General features: G+C 36.3%; 1 long non-coding RNA gene across 1 annotated transcript in view; it reads left to right on the top strand.

Annotated features, from left to right (window-relative positions):
• The first annotated feature begins 9,417 nt into the window (after positions 1-9,417).
• Positions 9,418-22,631, top strand: part of LOC116491511 — a 137,520-nt gene continuing 124,306 nt past the window's right edge. The window contains exon 1 of the long non-coding RNA XR_004253494.1: positions 9,418-9,545. This is a non-coding gene — a long non-coding RNA (uncharacterized LOC116491511). The remainder of the gene's footprint in view (positions 9,546-22,631) is intronic.

Below are 22,631 nucleotides of genomic sequence, written 5' to 3'. Positions count from 1 at the left end.
AATCCTCAAACCCATCAGCATTAGGAAATAACCAGATTTGTTTCTGTACATCTTGGGATTTTTGCTTTTGAACAAGTGGCATAAAGGACCCTCTCACCACAGCTAGTAAGCACAGCTCCAGCAACCTGCATATGCTGTGTTTGAATTTGCTCTAAAAGAGGGAGGATGGGTGATTAATTTGCTATTCCTGTTAGTGAATTTACAAAAATGTAAGTAAAATACAGTGTTACATGTTGTAGACTATTGAGGCTAAGTTCCAGCTTTTAAGTGCTTTCAGCACTAGTGGTGTAGCTATAGTAGCTTTTTGTTCTCTGAGATGTCATCTATAAAGTATCACTGCAAAATTGTATGAAATTTAGTTGGCTGAAATAAGTAGGTGTAAATAGGATCAGGCTTTAATTACAGCCAATGCCTCACATGGTTTCTTTTAATGTGAAAGAAAAATATTTTTACAAGAACCCAGCTATAATAATAGTTTCTACAAGGATCCAACACAAGTTATTTTGCGCTGTCTTTGATACAAGGGAGTGGAATATTGAAGGATGGCAGCTAGCCGGGTAAACTACACAAGAAGTATGCAAAAACATGCTAAGGTCAGAACAGAAGTCACTAGGAAGTAGGAGTGCACCAAAGGAAGAGATATTGTTGAGACATGGGTCAAAGGGCTCTGAAGAGAAATTAATTTTGTAAATGAAAACTTCGGCATCACACAGAAAGCCTGTTCCTGATGGTCACAATACTGCATTGCAATATTAGTTAACTGTTGCTAGTTTTTTTGTGAGCAGGTAGGTCTTTATTACTAGAGTATTCCATGGCACAGAACTGTCATGTTTTTGCTAATAGTTTTGATTGAGTTGGATAGTTAGCTTCTTGTTTGCTACTTTATCATAACTTCACAAAAAATTCTTTGATCTTCTACCCTGGACATAAATAACAGGTCACCAAATTTTGGAGTTCTTTTATATTATTTTGTATTGCTTTTTCATTTCATTGAGGCTCAATTACACCTTGCTATGAAATATAGAGAGCTTTATCAGCTTTCTGTATGTGTGAGGTTTTTTTGTAAGTTATCTGTTCCAGTTTGAAATTAGCAATAGGTTTCAAAGTGAAAAGTCATACCAGAGATATAAATTAACATTTTGTTAGTGTAATAAAATAAAGAAGCTGTAATGGCAGTTATTTTGATATTGTAAAAACTATCTGAACTAGGATTGGGTTGAAACATGCAGCAGGTTTCTGGAGTGGTACATCTGGAATGATTTCCTTAAAGTCAGAGTTGAACAGACCAGTGCAGAATGTCCTGGGCATGGAAGCATATTCCAGCTCCTTAATGCTAGAATAGCCCTTCTTAGCCCATCTCAGCACCACCCCCCTGATCTCTCATGCCTTGAGCTGTACCAAAAAGAAAGGGGCAGGCCAGGTTTTTCCCAGTGGTTGAAAAAGCTTCAACTGCCCAAACAGCCCTTTAAGGCTCACGGCCCTCATAATGCTGCCCATAGGTTCAGCTATTTATGATGAGGTTTGCTCAGCTTCTGGTCAAGGTGGGAAACAATATTTGAAGCTCCTTTACTAGACTTTTGATGGTGCCAGCTTACCTTGAGAAATTAGCATTATGGATAGTGATGATGCCTTTCTATTTGTTTGTTATGTTCGGAAGCTGCATTTGACAAGATCTGTGGACTCATTCCATTTGTAACAAAATAAGTTCATATCCCAATTACCCAGCACACTGCTTGTTTTTATTTAACTACATCATTTTCCGTTGTGCTGCAGGGTATGTTTTGCAAATTATGTCACTTCCAGTTACTCTCTTGAGTCTGACTGATGTTAAAGCACTGACCTGAGATGCAAAGTCAAATACTAAAAAGCAAAATAACATTTAGTTCATCACTGCTAGACTCAAAAAAGATATCTGCAACTGTTCCATTAGTCCTGAGCCCAGAGGGTTTCAGTGAGATGTAGGATTATGCTGAATATTAGGTAGAACTACAAAAAGCTTAATGAGTAGTTTTCCTGTTTGGTTGATTTTGTCACAGCTCAGCTAGAATTCTTTTGAAAACTTGTATCTTTACTTTGTATGTGCCTAATGTCATTAAGTACTTTGCAGAGGAGTATAAAGAGAACTGGATTTTTTTTCCTTTTATTTATTTATTTATTTTTTTTTTTTTTTTCCTTCCCCTGGAGGTATACTTTTTTTGCAGACTGTAGGGAAGATGAAATATGTGAGTAACTACAGCAAAGCGTGCACCTAGTGATGTGTAAGGGCTTCAGATGTGCTTGTTGCTTGACTGGTAATGCAAGAAGAGAGATGCATCTTGTTGCTTTACCCCTTTCCTTTACTGGAAAACAACAAAACACTACTGAGTTTAATTTTATACCTAGGTTATAGTGAGTTGAAAGTATCCTGACTGATGACTACACTGACAGTTACTAGAAATATCAAGAAAACTCTAAGCAGACTTTGCTGCTACAGAGATCAGAAAGCAAATTTCACTTAATGTGTAAAAGTCTCAAGTGTTTGATGTATTATGAGCTGTTTGGCCACTGCAGGAAACAAGCTTCTGGATTTGACAGACAAAAGAAAGGACAGTGAGACAGTCACTGTATTTGTACAGTGTAATGGGTTGTTTTGTAAGAAGAAGAGCTCATTTGTTTACTGGAGAACACCATAGATTAGGAACTCCACAGATTGCTGACTCTCATTGAATTCTCAAAGCAGCACGTGCAAGGTAAAGAGCTAAGTAGCACGGATCCCCATGAATCCCTTATAACTTTTCAAACCAGAAGTTGAGAGAATGACCAAATGTGACTGAAAAATCACTTACAGAGAGATATGATTTTCAATGAACAATTTTGTCAAATCATAGTGGGATAGGAGCAGCATAAAGCTTGAAGATGCCATGAGGCATGGCATGACTGGATAAGCTCCCATGGCAGAGACTAGAGATGAAGAAGCTGTATGTTTTCAATTTGGAGGGTAAGGGCTATGTGGTTTACAAGGGGAAGGAGAGATCAAAGAAGAGTATGTCAGGTGGCCCCAGAGGGACTTCTAAATTATAGCAGGGACTGGAGTAATTTGTGAGATGCTTTTAATTTCCTGTGCTACTATTAGAAGAGAGTTTTAGAATTTTGCATGCCAAAATTGCTGGAGAAGTAGCTAATAGTTATTTCACAGAAAAGAGAAACTGTATGAGTATAATTTTTGGAGGATTTCTTTGAGCTGATGCATGGAACTACTTTGGTTGAGCTTTGTGAAGATATATTTCATGTGTACATGCAAAGTGCTTCAGGATTCTTCAGGATGAAAAGCTACCTATATAAATGCAAGATATTAACAAATGTGCTTCATGCATTTAATTTCTGAAACTACATATGATTCCCGACAAATTAGTTTGTTACTGTTCTTCATGCATTTATTTTGGATTTCTCCTACAGACTTAAGAATAAAGCAGTAGGATTTTATATGTTTTATTGAAGGGTAGATGAAAATGAAATCTATTTTCATCAACTTCTAAATACATATTTAGAATTTTTTAAGTGTGTGTATATATCTAAAAATATGAAGCTATCATAAACTATATAAAGACTGCACTTGCTTTAAACTATTATAAACATTTGTCTTTAACAACAATAATTAGAGTAGCATATATATTCTGTTGAAGTTTTATTACAGTCAGTTTGTTGAAGTATTAAACTAACTGTTGATGGAGATACCACCTTCTCTGTTTGTGTGAAAGTTTTCATTTTCTGTTTTGTATTTTTTGTTTGTTTGTTTCTGTTTTGTTTTGTTGATTCAAAATTAGTTCATTGAAAACTTAAAAACCACTTGGGAGAACATTGAAAAACAGTAGGATTTTTCGCTCTTCCAGTTTATGTTTAGGAACGAGATGTGAGAAGATCAGATGCACTGTTTCTCAAGTCATGGAAGAATGGAAACGATACGTTTAAATCAATTAATGTGTAAAAATATTTATTTTATCAACCAATTCAATGCCAATGCAATTTAGCACTTCATTTTTCTTAAGAAACAGACATATTTAAGATGATTTTATGTAGCAAAATTTCAAAATTCTTCTCTTATTTTAAGCAGTTTCCTGTTACCATGCTATTATGATTGATATGTATCAACTTTTTAAAAATTATCTAGTATCAATGTGTGAGCTTCATATGTATTTTCTAACATAATAAAACAAATAATATTGTTTAAAAGTATTTTCCAGCATAATAATACCAAAAATAAAACTAAATAAACATAAAGTAGTCATATATAACTGCTAAAATAAATACATGCGTAGGAAAGCTTCAATGCAGCAAAAAGAAATACTAAATTTTATCACCCAAAAAGTAGTGAACTTTCTTTGGACGAATGACCGAAACGTACAAATAGAAATCAAATTATAATTGGTTATTTCAATTAAGGGTTTTCCTGTGAATTTAATTACAGTTAAAAGCAGTGAATTATGTTGCTTCCATTTCAGACACTGCTGTAAATATAAGTCTAGGGATGATCTGGTTTCACATAGGAAAATTGTCAACATTGTTTACCTGACATTAGAGAAAATAGGTAGGGGAAAGCACTTAAGCTTGTCAGATTTCAGTAGAAAATATTGTGGTAGAGCAACAGATACAGAATTATTGACGTGAATTTGCCTTTAAAATTTTCATTTTGAAAACAAGATCATTATGAAATCATCTGTGGTCTTGGAAATGTACAGCTTGTACTGTTTATGTAAATACCCAGCTGGAAAAAAAGTCAGCTCTCTAGGCATACCTTCAAGAACGTACAATCTATTGCTCTGAAGAGAAGAGCTGCTAGGAGAATCGATGCAAATATAGTTCCTTTTCTCAGTAGAAAGCTCCTGACCAGGGTTCAGCCTAAGTTCAAAGATTTCGTTGCGTTGAAATACAATATGGTTACACTATGCTACGCTTCGAGGTTATGGATTCATCACCTTAGGCAGAAGATGCATAACTACTTGTCTGACACACGTTTGGCCATGGTGGCTTGGCTTTATCTGGCTTTCATGAGTGTTGTGTTTCCTCATTCAGGACTGAGCCTAAGCAGTCTTGTTTATGCATCTCTACCTTTTTATTTCACTTCTGTGTCTTTTTTTGGAAATGGGTAAGGCATTAAATCCATATAAAGAGAAATGTTTTTTAGCTGTATATGAAAATGTACCCAGATTAGAATACTAGATCTTAAATTATTCTGATCCAGACGTTCTTTTTGATATCATAAGTCCATCAGCATGTTGCTGTGTGCACTACATCTTGTTTCCTTAGCTTAAATGCTCAAACAACCATTCCTTAGGCAACTGAAATAAATATTCAGAAAGGTGATGTGGAAATTCATGCACCTTTGCATCACCTTTCTAAATGACTATTTTTCTATACACCTCAGTCATTGAAGGGCTCATAAAAATTGGCCTGAAAATGTGAGCAGGAGGCTTCATTCATGCTGGGAAAATGTTTCACGTTTCTGGAAATCGATGTATAATTTTAATGTTTGATATGACATTGTGTGATTGGACTACATACTCTTCTGGATAGTGTATTTGACTGCATAATTACTTATGAGGCAACAATACGCATCTGATTGCCATTACAAACAAAGAGTAAGCAGCAAACATAATGCTCTCATGTTCCAAGGGAGCCCTGGGTGAAGAAATGTTTAATCCTTTAATGTTGGAAGTGTTAATAACCAGATAAGAAAATCTCCCTAGAGGTAGTGTAAATGCTTCCTCAAGGCAAAAATCCTTGAATGAAGGGGGGAAGCTCTTGGTGGACTGTTGGTCTGAAAATGTACAAGGTCTGTTGTAGTCCAAATGGTGTGCTTTTTCCAAATTCAGAGCTTTGTGCAGTTTGGTGGCAAAGCCTTGTCCAAGGCTCTGTGCACAGAAGTGCTGGTGAGCAAGCTGGGCTGGATTGCCTGCTCCTTGCAGCTGCTTTCACCATTTTCACTGCAGTGTTGAGACACTAAAAAATATAAAGTATTAAATTAAAAGAGTGCAAATAAATTTGGATCTAAAACCAGCAAACTTAAATAAGTCAGCTTTTCAACATTAATTATTTTGTAAGTAGTTTGTTGTTAATAATAAAAAAAAAGGAGGAAAAAAAAACAACAACAAACAAACAAAAACAAACAAAATACTTGACCATGACAGCTATTGCGCTGAATTGAAAATGATAACAGAGTTAGGTTGGAGTGAAAATGATTGTTAGACGTAAATGGTGCCCAGTATGACTTTTCTCATCAGAGGCAGTTTTCATACAAGTTTCATGAAGAATTTTCTGAGCAAAGTAATTGGTGTTTAAACATTTCAGTATAAAGGGTTCCTCTCAAGATTTTGGTAAGTAAGAGGTATAAATGTATCATTTAAGAAAGTTAAAATTATTATTTAATTAATTTTTAATTTAATAATTTTCCATCAGAAATTAATAGCAGTCACAATTAGGGGAAAAGTAGCCCTATCTAGAAACAACCTCTGTTTTGAAATGTAGGATCCCAATGCAATCAAGTTAGTGATGTAACAGAATTTTAAGTAGAAATGGAAGGAAGCATTGTAGTACATGTTGGCATTACATACCGCCCAAATGAAAGGAGTGTTTATTCAACAAAAACAACTGCAACAACAGTAATTATTAATAATTGCCTTGCATTTTAGAGCAGGACTAATGGATTGTAATGGAGTGATTAAAAGGTATCTGTGAGACTGTTCAGAAGAGGCAGGGGAGACCCTGGATTTGAGCATTTTGCCAATTCTGCATTTTGGATAGTTGTGTCAAGATATGACTGAAACTCCAAGAAATCCTTTGGAGCTGTGGTAGTTGTGGTATTTGAAGTTTTCTTCTATGTTTGTACTAGCACAAGATAATTAATGTGAAAATGTAATTGTGTGTATGTTTGTAAAATCAAAATTACAGTTTAGTCTAAGCAAAGTGATGGCATTTTTATTTAATTTTCTACAGTTGTTGCTGCATCTGTTTTCAGTTATCTGATGAGAAATGCTAAATGTGTCTTTCAGTGTTTATTTCCCCTGTACTTGGTTCCAGGATTATTTTAGCACAAGAATAAACTGAAACTTCTACCAATAAGGTTATCCAAACCTAGGTACAAATCCGGTGTCTAAAATGCCAACACTTTTTTTATTATTATTACTATTATTTTAAAATGCTAATCTTTAGTCATCATCTGTGCGTATATTTTTGTATTATGTCTATCATTTTATTAACCAAAAACATCACCAAAGAAAAGTAACGTTTGTTCCAAAACTGCTTCTTAAAAAGTTTTCTTTCCAGCTTTTTTCATTGTTGAAATGTTTAAATTTAACACTTAAATATATATCGTAAATGTAAACCTGACTTAGATCTGGCACTTCGGAAACATGTTCCAGTTTTCTAAGTCCCATGAAGAACTCTAATTTGTAACCTCTCTGATAAACTTGATAGTTACTGCTGCGATTCTTTAAGCTTATTTTTTCAGATCAAACCAATTACTGGTGGAAAACAGTATTTTTATGTCAGGAAAAGTTGCTCTTATTTCTAAGTACTATCTTAATTATTACATTCTTCACCAGATTCTTGGCCTGACTAGAAATGAACTTCTTACCCAAAATAAATACGAATACTTACTTAGAGGCTCAGCATTTTGCCTGACTGAAAGCAACACATTTGTGTCATGTCAGTTCTGGCAAGAAAGTCAGATTAGACATTCTCACCTCCCCCTGCCCCTAGACATTAATTTGTGTGCCTCCATTCATTGCCTTTTCATTTGCATTGGTAGAACAGCTTTGGAAAATAAACTTCAAGTCAGTTACAAGCATGCCAGTTTATTTATTTTTTAATAATTAAAAAAGAGGCAAAAACCCCCAACACTCCACAAGAAAATATAGAGTCTGACCTTAAATAAGGATGATTTCAACCTTCTAATACAAGCAGCATTGTAATGCAAACAGCAGTGTAGTTCCAACAGAGGAGGCAGTCACCAGTGGTACAGGGCTCCACTGGTAAGATCACTATGGGCATTTTTGGTGCCTGTTTGTTTGTTTCACTTCCAAATTGGTGCATTGTCAAAATGCTGACTGGGAAGGGAATTGAAGCTTCATGCGTATATAATTATGAATTTTATATAAACACAAAGACTCAGTGTAAACAAACATAGCTATAAGGACAACAGAAGCAGTTCTTGATACAGAAAGGAAGTACTGCTGGAGCAGCTGAAACCTGTACTAAGGCTTGCTTAGATGAGTCAGGGACATAAGAAGACATTTTTCTGCATTATCTTTCCAAACTTTTTTAATCCTGATGTTTAAAACTGCAAAATATAATGTATGTTAGGACAAAACAGTTTGTTTTTTTTTCCAAAATCTTGATTTTCAACATGAACATAAGGTCACATGGATAGTAGCTGAGATAAAAAAAATAATAAAATAAAATAAAATAAAATAATTGATTAACAGTAATTAAAAACATAATTTTGTTTTATTAATTGCACTTTACAGATGTCCATTGTCCTGGTTTCAGTTAGAACAGAATTAATTTTCTTCCTAGTAGCTGGTGGAATGCTGTGTTTTGGCTTAGGATGAGAAGAGTGCTGATAACACCCCGATGTTTTAATTGTTGCAGAGCAGTGCTTATACCAAGCCAAGGACACCTCAGCCTTTTGCTCTGTCCTGCCAACAGGCAGGCTGGGGGTGCAGTAAGAGCTGGGAGGGGACAGACCCAGGACAGGTGACCCAAACTAGCCAAAGGGGTATTCCATACCATCTGACGTCATGCTAAACAATATATAGGGGTGGCTAGCCGGGGGGAGGGGGCTGGACTGCTCGGGGTTAGGCTGGGCATCGGTCAGCGGGTGGTGAGCAATTGCATTGTGCATCACTTGTTTGTACATATTATTAGTAGTAGTACTATTATCATCATTGTATTATTATTAGTATTATTATTATTATTTTCCTGTCTTATTAAACTGTCTTTATCTCAACTCACAGGCTTCATTTTCCATTTCTCTCCCCCGTCCCAGAGAGGGAGGGGGGAGGGTGAGCGAATGGCTGCGTGGTGTTTAGCTGCCGGCCGGGTTAAACCACGACATCCATGAAGAAAACAAAATGTGAGGACTTTTTATTGTTGTTAGTGTGGTTCACCTCATCTGAATTTGTAGCATTAATAGCATCAAAAAGTGGGTGCACCTTATTTTACATGACTCTATTACATGTTAATTGCAGTTTTGACTAAAGTTAATCCAGTTGGAATGAAAGTGGTTATTGAATCTGATTTTCTGTTTCTGGTAGAAGGCAGATTTCAGCTCAACGAAGGTTAACCAATGGAAGATTTATTTTAAACTTCGTAAACAAAAAAATAGCTGGATCAGTTTTATTGGCAAGCTTTACATAAGTCTTTTTGTTTCATTCAGGTCCTGGTACAATATCAGCTAAGGCCTGTGCAAGAGCAATATGATGGCTCAGAGTAAATACCTCCTGGTTTGAAGGTATGCGATGCCACAGTTCCACTTCTGGCTTGGCTGCACGCATCCTACGTAACCTTGGGTAAGTCATTTACCTTCTCTGTGTCTTAGCAGCAGTTATAATTCTCCGTATCACACAGGACATCTCTAAATAGATAAGAGGGAGATCAGAATATAATTACATATGTAGAATGTCTTTGATAATGAGTTAGTAGTGTGGATTGTTGTCACTGGCCATTAATTGTAAAAATATTGTATTTTGCTTTCACTGTTTTGGAGGCTATTTTGTGCTGTCATCATACTCCCTGCACTGTTTTCTTCAAGTGCCTCTCTCACAGGAATATCTTCAATAGACGAAGTAGTCACTTGCCTAGAACAAAGGCTGTCTACCTTGACTTTGTACCCAGCTCAGACTTGCTCCTGCTTGAGGAAAAGACAAGATTTGTGCGGTGGCAGCTGGTTGTGTCAGGGAGGTATCCCCATTCCCATATTCGTGTGCTCATTCTCCCTTGCAGCTGCAGTGTTAGCTTACCCATTCCCCCATTCCACTCCTCCCCTGCATGAGAGCCAGCTACCAGGTGAACCTACCCTCTCTTCTTGTCCCATCTCCAGAGCAGGGGAGCAAAAGCAGGGCTGCTGCAGCGTGGAGAACGTAAGAAGCTACTTTGTGAGTAACAGTATGAATCATTGCTCAGAGAGGAAATACTGAGGTCTGGTTCCTGGAGGTGGTGGGGGTGAACAGTTCTTGTCAAGAACTCAATGTTTTGTCCAAAATTCACTGAACCTTTTTTGTAGTAGCCAAAGGCTCTCACCTGATCATGAGAACTATTGGATAACCAGAATTATTTTTTTCCCCGATTGTAACTGCAGCAGCAGTGATTTTTTCTGTCCAACTTAATTTGAGATTTAATACTTTCTTTAAAGTTCTGCCCAATTTATTTCAGTTTTTTGTTGTTGTTGTTGTTGTTTTTTTTTTTTTTTTTACAGCTTTGATAAATAGTGCATAAATACGTATTTTGGAGATTAAAGAAAAAGTTTGCTGTAGCGATTTTTATTTTTTAATTCTGGTTATAGATTGCTACTTCGAGGACTGCTTTTTGATGTTTTTTATTGTTATTCTTTTATTCATCTCTATCTTATCTCAAAGACCAGTTGAAAAGCATTTCAGCTATTGTAGTTCATGTCCAAAAGCTGTTATCATTTAACAGCTGCTTTTGTTGTTTTTATAGCCATATGCCACTTAAAGCTTATTTGATCTCCTTAAATGACCTTATTGTGCACTCTTACGCAATCCTATTTTAAAGAGATTTAGGTGCCTACAGCTGGAAGTAGGCTCAAACTGGGATTTTCAAAACTGTCTAACAGTCTGACTTGTACCAAAATCGGTGACTGTCACGCTACTGGTAAATCCCTCTAGATTCCTGTCTATCCATTTAGAAACCTTAATGACCTTGAGGAGAAGGGCCCACAGGGACCTCATGTTATCCCAGTGAAAGTGAAAACTCCCACAGTGCTCTCTGGCACCTGATACTGGTGAAGTGGGTGTGCCTGGAAAGCTGGGACTCATAGCTTGGTGGGGAGATCAGGGGAACAGAGCAGTGTTTAAACAGCAGCTAAATCTTGAAAGGATAATGGATGTGGATGCAGGGATTGTTAGCTGTGCATCTCTCTTGTTTTACTTGGAGTACGCGGCGTAGTTCTCCAACTAGATATAGTGTGTCCTGGTAGTCTGCACTGTGACAAGTAGGAACACTACTGAAAATCTGCTCTGCAACTTAAAACCTGTACAGGAATGTTACTTACCATGGGTATTTCCTATACCTGTCATCTTTCTCTTCCTGGAATGATAAATTGAGACTATTTCAAACAGAACATTTGCACACTCGAAGATGCTTTTTGAGTGCTGTCAGTTAAGGAGTTGATGTAAATCCTGGCACTGATAGGCAAGTATGGAGTAGGGGACAGTAAGCTCGTGGCTAAAAGCCTGATCAGAATAGTTAAGCGAGCAAGCTCTATAAAAGTAGCTCTGTGTTTTTATAAGTGAGCATCTTGTGCAGCAGAATGAAACACCTTATAACCAAAAAGTAAGGCTGTTCTGTATCTGGAGTTAAAAATTTCTCTGTTTATGTTGTAACAACCTTTGTTGTTACTCTCAGTTAGAGCCTGGAAGGCCTAACCTTGAGAAGTAGAGTCATAGCGGGAAACTCTCACTGGCAGACTTCTGCTTCTTTGGGGAAGCTTTGTCAAGCTGTAGCTCACGCATGTCATTTTGCTTTGCTGAAGCTTCCTGCAGAAAGTTATTCCTTTCCTGGCCTTATGCTTCTCGCTCAACATGATTTCTTTTTTCAATACTTCCCTTTCAAGCTCACTGTTCTAATATTTTACCAATGAAAAATGATTTTCTTCTGTCTTTTTCATGGCAATAATCTGTGTTTTTGCCATGCATTTCAGATCAATTTGAAAAACATAAGTCTCAGAGGTCCAGATTAAAAAATGTCTTCACATACCTCAGTCCTGTCTGCAGTGCAATTTAGGAGCCTGTGACTAATAGCAATTTGCGTATATACTGTGCCTCATTTCTTAAGTGCCTATTAATTCATAGGCTTCTGGTTTTGTGCCTGTAACATTGCTTTAGTACATGTCCACATGGTGTACTCCAGTGCTGTGCACAACCCTGTGCCCATAGGAAGCAGCAGTATGGTTCCTTGTAGAGGTACTTGGACAAATATGAATCCAGAAACACTCTGCCTGCATAAGCATGATGCTGTGAAAGCTAATGTACAGCTGTTTGTTTAAAGCTCTGAGTGTATCTGTCATGTCTTCATTGAGTAGGATGAGATTAGGAGGGGCAAGGACAGATTGGTATGCAAGTGAATGATGCCTGGTAGCTAGGAATTGTTTCCTGATGACACCTCCTTTTTCTCCAGTTTCATTTAAAGGAGGTGGTTTGCAATATTAATGTACCTTCATGTATTTGGCTGGTCTTATGCTGTGCAGACAGTCAAAATATCATAATCAAAGTGCCTTCTACAGAAGTTCACTGATGTGTGACCTGGCACTGACATCTGTAAGCTGTCCTCCTGACACCTATCTATAAAACAGAGTTCTACTGATTCCTAGTGTAATTATGAAATAAGAACAGTGTCATCACCAAGCTGCAGTCAAATACTGGAAAACAAATCAGATCAGAGGTAGTCATCTATGGTACTAGTGTAGTTAGATCCAGTTAGTTGCCTACTAGATGTTACTTTACTTCAACAACAGAGGCTCTGCAAAGTTGGAGACTAGGAGACTTGATTGCACAGACAGACTGAAAGAGTACCATGGAGTTAACTAGAGCAATTCAGGGAAACAGCAGACAAAAATCAGGATTTCACAACCTTAAATTCTTTCTGAACAATTAGCTGGAAACAATGCAGAAAAGCTCTCTGGACTTGGGAGGAGACCTTGTATTTTTCAAGTGACCCTTATTTTGTTAACCAAGATTATAGATGAGTTAAGTCTTTAATATAATATGAATCCATCTTTTTCTGCAGTGTCGTCATCATCATCTTTCAAAAGCTGATAGAAACAAATTTCCAGCTCCAAGTATAACATGAATTTTCTTGAAATATGTTGTAATAGTCACTGAAAACAGATGTCTGTCAATGATGCATCTGTGTTGAGAAGATTACTGAAAAAAAAAAAGGCAATTGATCCATATGGGTAGTGGTGTGCTGTCTTTAGCAAGTTACGGAGATTTTTCAGCCTGAAATCTAAGCCTACTCAAGGTATAAGGTATCTGTGATCAATTAAAAGAATGAACTGAGAAAAATAAGTCTACAGTAATAGGCTTGTATTTTGTATGGGGCATCCATAGTCTCAGCTGTTCCTGGCTTTGATGGGTGACCAAATGTGAGGGCAGTTGGAGTCATTTGGTTGATGTGGTTTAAATGCTGTTGTAAAATATCCAACTGCTGTTTCCAAAGAAATAGAAGCAAGATGGAGAGAAATGTGAATAAATAATTTAGAAACAGAAACAATGTAGAAATTAGTTGAAGTAGAGTTAGTGAACTGAAGCTGTCATTCTTGTTTATTGTTAAAAATAATAGTTTATTAATAAATACATAACTTTATAAATTATTTTAATAAATTTATAAATAGTAAATACGTAAAATATTATTATAATTATTATTATGAAAGCTATTCTCCAAGGAATGGAGAAGATTACAGGAGTGGACATATTTTGGGGGTATGTGTAGGTTGATTTATGATCAACTGAGTAAAGTAATGGGTTTGATACATTAGAAGACATCATGCAGTTTGTGCTGTCTATCAAGAATCAGCATGGATGCTTCTGCTGCAAAGCAAAAAGGAAAGCCTGAAGTGTTAATGAGGATGTTTTTGTTCTGTGTTTGACACTTAGAACAATTACTGTGCAAAGAGTGTGTTGGTCTTCTTTGCCCATTTAGATTTTTAATTTAATTTTATTTTTTCAAGTCTGGTTGAAGTAAACCATCTGGATTTTTGGGTGCTATTCAGCCTGCAGAGATTTTTGCACATGTACTGTATTATAGCTGGTATTAATTTTCAGGAGGGAAATTTATAGGCTTTGTGTTGGATGCTTGTAAACGTGTACCACATCTGCAGGTGTGGCCATTATATCTATTAGCTCAATACTGTTTTCAGGTTTCTCTGGGGATGAGAGATCCACAAACTGCAATAACATATAATGTTGTATTGAAATTAATCGTTTCTACATTGTAGTGATTCCCATTTTCTAGTCCCCAAGCTCTGGTTCCTCTGCAAGTAAAATCTTTCACAGATATAAGCATCAGTTCATTGACAAACTTAAGAATGTGCTTAATTTTAAACATATGAATAGTTCCCCAGATATGTCATAAAAAGGGCACCAACAGCAGAACTTCATGTTTCATACAGTATTTAGCAAATATAGACAAAGAACACAGGTGTACTGGAAGCCACTTTTTTTTTCTAAAGCATCGGTTCTGGTTCATGGTGTTATTATAAGCAGCAGTATAAGAATGAAAGCATATGCACAGTGGGAACGGGATCAGCCTTAAAGTTTATAGCTTTTGTAGGGAAATGAGAGTCACAAGGGCTTTTTAAAGGACTGCCTCACACTATTATGCATGACTGTATTTCGTCATTTGATTATCATAAATATATGTTAAGATAAGTAATGCAGTAGCTGGAGAAAGTTGTGGCAACAGAAATACAGATTCACTAAAATATCTGCATTTTACACTATTTAACAGCGAGTGTCATAAGTTATAAATGCTCTGTAATGAAGGCATTTAAAAGTCATAATTGTTAAATCAGAGGCTGACTTGAAATTTTTCAGACTAGATCAAACTCTAAAAAGCCACAATGAAGTAAAGTTGGCAAAGTCAAATACTTGCTCAAAAAATCAAGGTACAATTGGTTCCCTAACTTTAGAATAATTGAATAAAAGAACTCCTAAAATACCTGAGAATATTTATATTGATGCTAAAGTAAATGTAAATGTTACTGTAATGTCTCTGTATGCTTTAGAAAAAATCTCAAAATTTCCTAAACTCTCTTTGGAAAGATTCCATCATTACTTTGTTTTGATCAGTTGCTTTGGGAAGAGGGATAAGTAATGATATCAGCTGAAAGCCATCATACTACTATCTTTATAGTTTGCTCCTTTTTCATGTAGCTGTAATTACATATGAAATCTGAATTACCTCAGAGAACAAGTACATTCCAAGTGACTCGAGAAAGATGAGAGCAATTGGGTTATATACAACGTACTTAAATTTGATACAAATTTTTGTACAAAGTTGCATGTTCAGTTACATATCTAATTTACATATTAACTACATATTCTTTTTAAAGTAACATATGTTTGATTCAGGACAATTGTCGTTCTAAAATTTTCAGAATATGGTTTCTGTATAAAAGTTCGTAATCTATGACTTGTGCTTCAATGGAACAGTTCTATAAGCAGGTGTCATGGGTGTTTGTCTATCTGAAGACATAATCAGGCATTCCCAGCCTGGAATGTGGCCTGCACTTCTTCCTGAGTTTGAAATACTCATTAAAGATCCCAAGAAATTCACTAGAGGAAAAAATTACAAAAGGATTTGGAGAAAAAATAACAAAGTGTTCATTCAGCCCACATATAAGAAGGAAAACAGTGTTTAGTTGATCATTTCCTTGCAGAGCAATTCAAAGATAACAGTTGATGGACTACTGAAAAAGATTGGAGAAAAAAGTCAACAGTAGAGATTCCACAGCATTTTATCTCTGAGAATGAAATAAAACACTACTAGAAAAAGTACAAACATCAGTTATTCTAACCTTCTTGAACTAAACAGTTTCTTCTGGTGATGCTATTTCTGGCACCAGGAAAAAAATGAAGATGACTGGTCAGACCTTTATTTGGTATAAAACTGGTGTTCAGTAGAATTCCACAGACTTTGTTCTGAAGTTCTGTTTCCCATTCTGTTTGTACACTTAGCTTCTGGTTACTAGCAGTGTCATTTTTTTATTTTTTATTTTTTTAAAAGCTCTTACTTAGCTGAGGCATAAAAGGAAAACATTCATCTGTTAGCAGTGTCAAAAAGAACTGCATTTTCTCACCAAAGTAAAAGTAATATAAACATACAGACTTGACAGGTTCTTTTCCTGTGTTCTTATCTACCACTGAGCATGGAATTAGTAAAACACATTTCTGAACAAATCCAAATTTTTTTCTAGCTCACATCACAAATATTTTTTTATCAGGTCTGAACATAACCAAAAAATGCATTCCACTGAACTCTACATATCTCAGGCATTTCTGCTTTACACCAAATATGATATAATCATAAAAAAATCATAGCATAATTTTCACTCCTACATTTTAAAGCAAAGCTTTGCAGAGATGATGGCACTTTGTTCTGGGAGAGGAAAGCTAATACATAAGACTGAGATCATGAATGGAGGCAGTAACATATATACATGAACACTGGTAATATATAAATATTCTTGTTGAAAACTATTCAGAACATGAGACATTTTCATGAATTCCTTAAGGGCTGGTCAACATAGTCACTTTATTTGTAGTCAAACACTGGAATAGATCATGCTACCAGGACATCTGCTGAATAAACTGAGCCATCTGCTGAAAAACTGATGGCACAATATAGAACAGTGTTTATGATCTCTACAATTTCAGCACAACTAGTTTCTGATTTCTATAAAACTGTAATTAGAGCAAGTGTGTTGCAGGTGCAAAGTCAAGTTTCCACCTTCTGTCATTTCAGTAGTCCTGATGGAGAAGGAAACAGAGCAGACATTGCCCCTAACACCTAGGCCTATAGGCCCAGGATTTAAGCAGACGATGGTGAAGAAATAGGGCTGGGAAGAATGGCTCTCCTCCTCTGGCACACAGCTCTGCAACCAGCTCTGCTGGGGGGAATTTTGAAAAAAATAATGAAGCAGAGCTTACATGCAGTATTACACTTGAATAGGTGCTAGTTCTCCTGTTCCTTTGGCAGTCATGAATGAGGAATAAATAAATACTCAGCTGTTAAATAGGTCTATGCTAAACTGACTTTTGCCTGGTTAAACGAACTTCACTTTAGTGTTGAACATGATCTGGTCCACACTACTGTCATGAACTTGCAATGCACCTGCACCCAATACCATATAAATTCTCTTTGAATGTGAAGTATGAGTTATTAATCGTTTTGCCTTTTTAAAACTTGTTTTATTTTGTTTTTCCCTGTTTTAAACCGTAATTTGCTGTTAAGAGAAATATGTGGACCACATACTAAATGTGATGCCAAAACTGTTCACTTGAAAAGTAAACTTACTTTTGTCTTATGCTTATTGTAATAGCACAAGTTTGGAATGCTCTAGGGGTTTTCACTGAGAACAATTTATCCAAATATTGTTGTTATTCAGGTGGAAAATTCGCATAGTTGGGATTCTGCGCTGCTCCTGAACTGTGTTTGTCCAAGGTGGATTGTGTGTGGCTCTGTGGGTGGCATGCTATAAATCTTAGGCCTACCTTTCTATTTTTTACACCTGTAGTGTAAACTAGATGAATCACAGACCTGTTCCATAATAAAACATATAAATGTCTCCCTTGAGAGTGATACTTAGGATAGGTGTTGCCAAAGTGCAGATTACTCTTCCAGAGCCTTTGCGGTATATCCTGATCATGCCTTCAGGGAAAACCTCATTTGAAATGAAAGGTCTCTAGATAGCTGGGGGATTCCTTGTGTTTGGGGGATACCTGTCTGCTACTCTAAGGCACATGACCAGACAAGCTCTTGATACTTCCACATCCTTGATAATTGGTCTCATTTATTTGAGCAGACAAAGTTAATAGAGAATATAGAGATTCATGTCAGCCTTCACACACAGTATTTTGCTAGGACAACAGATAAATTTCAATGCATCATTGTGTTAATACTTTTGTAGCACATGCAATGTTATTTCAAAACATTCTTTAATACAGTTTCAGTCCCATTTATATCTAATTCTTTGTGTTTGGCAAGCTGAATTAGGGGTCATTCCAAAGAATTCAGCATAACTTAGAGGACAGACATTTTACTAGGCACAAAATCTAAGCTATATAAGATCACACATTCTTCTGCTATTAATATAGTTGTTCATAGCTTTTTTAGTATTTTTTTTACATATTCAAAACATATCATGTGCTATTCTTTCCAAACATTTACATGTTATATGTAGGAAGTCTGTCTTTAATACTTCCATATTACCTTGTATATCTGCAAATTTTTCTTTCCTGTATTTATGCAATTGCTTAAAATAAGATATCTTTCTACTCAGATGGCAAAATCATTCAAATGTTTAAGCTTTTACTTATGTTAAAGGCACAAATAAAATCCTACTGGGTGCAAACACTAAGAAAATGCCAAACATAGTTGTGTGATTTCTACTGAAATTATGTTTTTAAGTTAGGCTGGAATAATTTCTAACTACAGCTGTGAATATGTTTTTTTTTTCCAGCTTTCAAAAATATCAGTGTAATCTCCAATTTTTGATCATTGATATTTTTCACCTTATTGTTTGACACTGAAACAGTGACTGTTTCTCTTAGATACAGGGGGAACATATCTTTCTGTAGAGTTTTATTTTATTTCTTTCCACTTGCAAACTCCTTTAACTCTTTTGCCTACTCAGGACCCTTTTTTTTTTTTTTTTTTTTTTTTTTTCTTTTAAAGCCTTGCACAGTCCAGATGTTCCAGACTTCAGAGTTCCAAAATCCCATGGAGAATCCCAAGCTTTTAAACAAGTGCCAGTGTGGGCGAGGCTGAAGTACATCTAATAGAGGGCTCAATCTTCAAATGCTAGCCAAGCAGCTGGCATTTAGGCTGACATTGATCAAAAGATAGTACCTCTGATTTTATGAAGTCTGCCAAGATGAAAATCTTACTTTCAATCTGGCTCTGCCATTAATGCAGTTCTCCGCATAGTTTAATGCTAGGGTTAAGCCAGATCTCTTTCATGTTACATTCAAGCATGTTTTAGCTAGAGAAAACAGGCTCTGTAAAGCCATCAGAATAATGGGGTGATTTTAAAATCTCCCTCGGGTTTAATAAAAGGTGGTAGTTTTGGTGAAATTTCTCAGATAGGCCTTTCTGTTAATGCTTATCTAGATAATGCATCTTCCAAATGTTCTGACCAGAGTGTGTGTGATATTAAGAAGACTTTGTTATGTAGCTCCACAGATGGTTTTTCTGCACCTTTTTTATTATGAGTTGGGGTTAGAATTTCACAGCTACGTTCAAGAGTATTTTGTATTCTCTATGCATCTAGCTATAGGCATGTTGAATTCCCCAGGGGAATTTGGCAGGGGGGGTAATAGACTTCTAAAAGACAAGCTTGTTGAAATGAATGCAGTTGTTACTGCCAAATGCCAGCTGCATTATCACGGTTCAACTGCTTCTTATCCTCTTTAGTATGGTGTCTCAAGAACAACATGGTTTTGAATGCCTGGTGGTCATTGCAATATAGAGAAAGGTGCCATCAAAGAAAAGTGTGTATCAGAGTGCTCCAGGTGCAGATGAAATGTGTATTTTCTGTTGATTTGCATATTTGGGAAGCAGAGAAATAAAATATTTTCCAGTAGTTGCATTGATTTTGGTGGCAGTTTAAAGATTGCATACATGCTAGGACCTGGTGTAGTAGTTAAAGGCTAACTTCTAAACCAGACTTCCTTCAGATATGCTGCAAACTGACATTTTCCAATTTCTGGTTCATCTGGGAACAGCCAGTAGGAATTTTATTTATGTATGTATTTATTTATTACTGCAGCCTGGTATTTAAGCTCCTGTGTGAAACTGGCAGAATTAAAAGACAAAAAAAAAAAAAATAGGTAAACTTTATAATTACCTTATAAATTGTTCTAGGGGAAGATCAGTGGACAGTTGCCCTACAAGTTCTTTCACTGTAATATTTACTTATTTAAATTGTAGTGATGCAGTGAAACAGTTATTTTGATACATGTAACCATTCTTTAATAATAATAATAATTGTTTTTTCCTTCAAAGATCTTTCCTCTCTACTGGCCAAAAATATGTAACCCTTAAGGCAGACACTTGACTTGATACCCAAGTGTGACTTTGCCTTTCTTTGCTCATAAAGCATTGCAATAGAGCTGCAGCCCCGTGCTGTACTGTTGGCCAGCGGGCCACATTGCAGGCCTGTACATCTGTCTAGAGCCTTGAAAGCAAACAGCCCTAACAACTCCTGTCTCATTACACAAAACACAATTGTATATTGCTAGTTGGCCAGTAGTTGGCTAGTAGTCAGTTATCTGATGTGTAAATGCACGGTTCTTGGTATCTTCAGTTTGTGAGCATTTCTGCCCAATCTAGAATTTTTGGCTCACAAGTATTTGAGCTGGGTACCATGTATGTGGTGTTCTTCAAACACCACTTCTTCAAACCTGGTTTGGTCCTGCTGACTTGCAGTTCTTGTTTTCATTCCTATGACAAAATCAGCAATTTCTAGGCCAATATAGAACCCTGCCAGCATTTTCATAACTTCCCAGTTCTCACTTGTTTACAATTAAGTAGGCGCAAGCCAAGAATCACAATCAGTTGATGTGTTGGATGTATTGTATGACTTGTGTTCTGCTGTTTGCTCAGTTAGGGGTTTGGAAACACTTTGAGAGTACTGATTGCATTTCAGTACAGAGTGTGTCAAATAGACCTCCCTTCTGTCTCATTTGCAATGACATGAACTGTTACCTTTCCCATTTTTAGAGTGCAAAATGAGCTTAAGCTGGTGTTACAGGGAAAAAGAGAATATACTAGAAAAACATTGGGACAGTAACTGGTGTGTATACGTGTATGTGTATAATTTTCTTATTAACAACAGTTAAAACAGAGCTTCCAATGCAGCAATGATGTTTGACCCCATACCATTTTTTTAAGGTTCCTATTACTCACATTTGACTTTTGATGATGCCTTCTGCAGCTGGTCAGCTCTAGAATTCACTACTAGTGTGTGTTATGCTAAAAACCTACTCCTGCTAAGTAACAATTCTTACTTTCTAAGTGGTGTGATTTGCTTTATGTCTGCCACAGTTCGGAGACATAATATTCAGAAACATAGTTAAGGTCTTGGCACATCTGACAATTTATCTAAAAGGACTAGGAACAGTTCAGTTGGTAGACATAGACCTGGTTATTGCCTTTTGCAATAGAGCTGTGAGAGCTTTGAAAATGTTTGGTGCTAATTAAGCTCTTAAAAGTTTTGAAAAGTGCTCTGATTTCCATCTGTTCCTACTTGTCAGCAGATCACAACTTCATTTCCGAGCTCCTTGCGCTTTCACACAGAGGACATTCCAAACAATCAACTATCCCTGTTGTCCTGTTCAGTGCTTTTTCGATACATTCTCTACGCAGGGCTGTTACAGTCTATGCAGTCTGTATAACAAATAGCTCCACTGGCTTTGCTTTACATTACCTGAGGATGTTAAAATCTATCAAAACTATGCATTTGGCCGTGTCTAGGTAGCTTTGGCAATTTCATGGAGAAAGTTGGAATGACCTGTGAGCGTATTCAGAGAAAAAAAATCTTGTATATACTCTGTAGTTTATAGTGAAAAGATGGGAATTCTCTTACTGCATGGTTATTGTTTTCTCAGTGTATAGATATTGAACAAATGCTCATTTCAAGCTTTGAATGTCTTACCACAAACTGAAATTCCCTGATGAAATGTGTGACCATTCAGAATGTGCTTGTTCAATTTGTTCTTGCAAACCTCCACCATGATAAAATGCCCTCCACAGTGAATATTTGAATAGTGGTGCTTTCCCTTCAAACCCCCCCAAAAGCATGGGATCATCAATAAGAAATTCCTTTTAAGCATGTGCTTTTCTCATAGACAAAAGCTCAGGAGATCAGCACCCATAATTGTACCATATTAAAAATGAACTTAGCTTTTACAATAGAAGTGTTTGCTATTTCCCTGTGTTCCGTAAAGCAGCTCTTCCAAAGAGCTGGCTTACAACTGTGTCTGTTTCCCCATCCCCTGTTGTCAAAACGATAACATGAAATACAGCTGAATGACCTGATTTCTTAAGACAAGCTGACCTGCTTCATTGTTCACTCTTTGGCCATAAGCTTCAAGTGCCAGTCCTCTGGGGATCTCTTTGGAAGTATGTAGAAACCATATTCTATGGATGCGGTCAATGTAAGGAGAGGAAACATCACTGAAATTCCACTGTTATTAATTTAGCTCTAAAGAATAAAAGAATTCTGAGCCTTGTAATGTTCTGTGCTATATTCAACATGGGAAGAAATCTACACTGTTATGAAAAAAATTAACTGAGCCAGATCTTCTGCTGATATAGATTGCCTACTAGCTTATCATTTTGGCTCCATGGTATTTATGGTATAAGTTGTTTTTTTAAAACAACAACAACAAAACATAGTAAAATGATCTGCAAGCTCAAAAATGAAGATGATTTCATTTGAAGATGTCTGTACCTCAAAGAAATAAATAAAATTGCACTCACTCAGTGGAAAACTGTATTTTAAAGATTTAGTAGTCCACAATAAATGCTCAATTAACTTTCAAAGATAAGTTTTATAAAGAAAAAATTGAATTCAAAACTTTGATTTTTTTTCCCCTTGATTCTACAGAACTGAAAAAGCACCAGAGAAATCATCA

Source organism: Aythya fuligula, chromosome 7, assembly GCF_009819795.1.
Source record: "Aythya fuligula isolate bAytFul2 chromosome 7, bAytFul2.pri, whole genome shotgun sequence".
Lineage (NCBI taxonomy): Eukaryota > Metazoa > Chordata > Aves > Anseriformes > Anatidae > Aythya > Aythya fuligula.
Note: the sequence above shows the minus strand (reverse complement) of the source record. Positions and strands in the feature narration are given on the sequence as shown.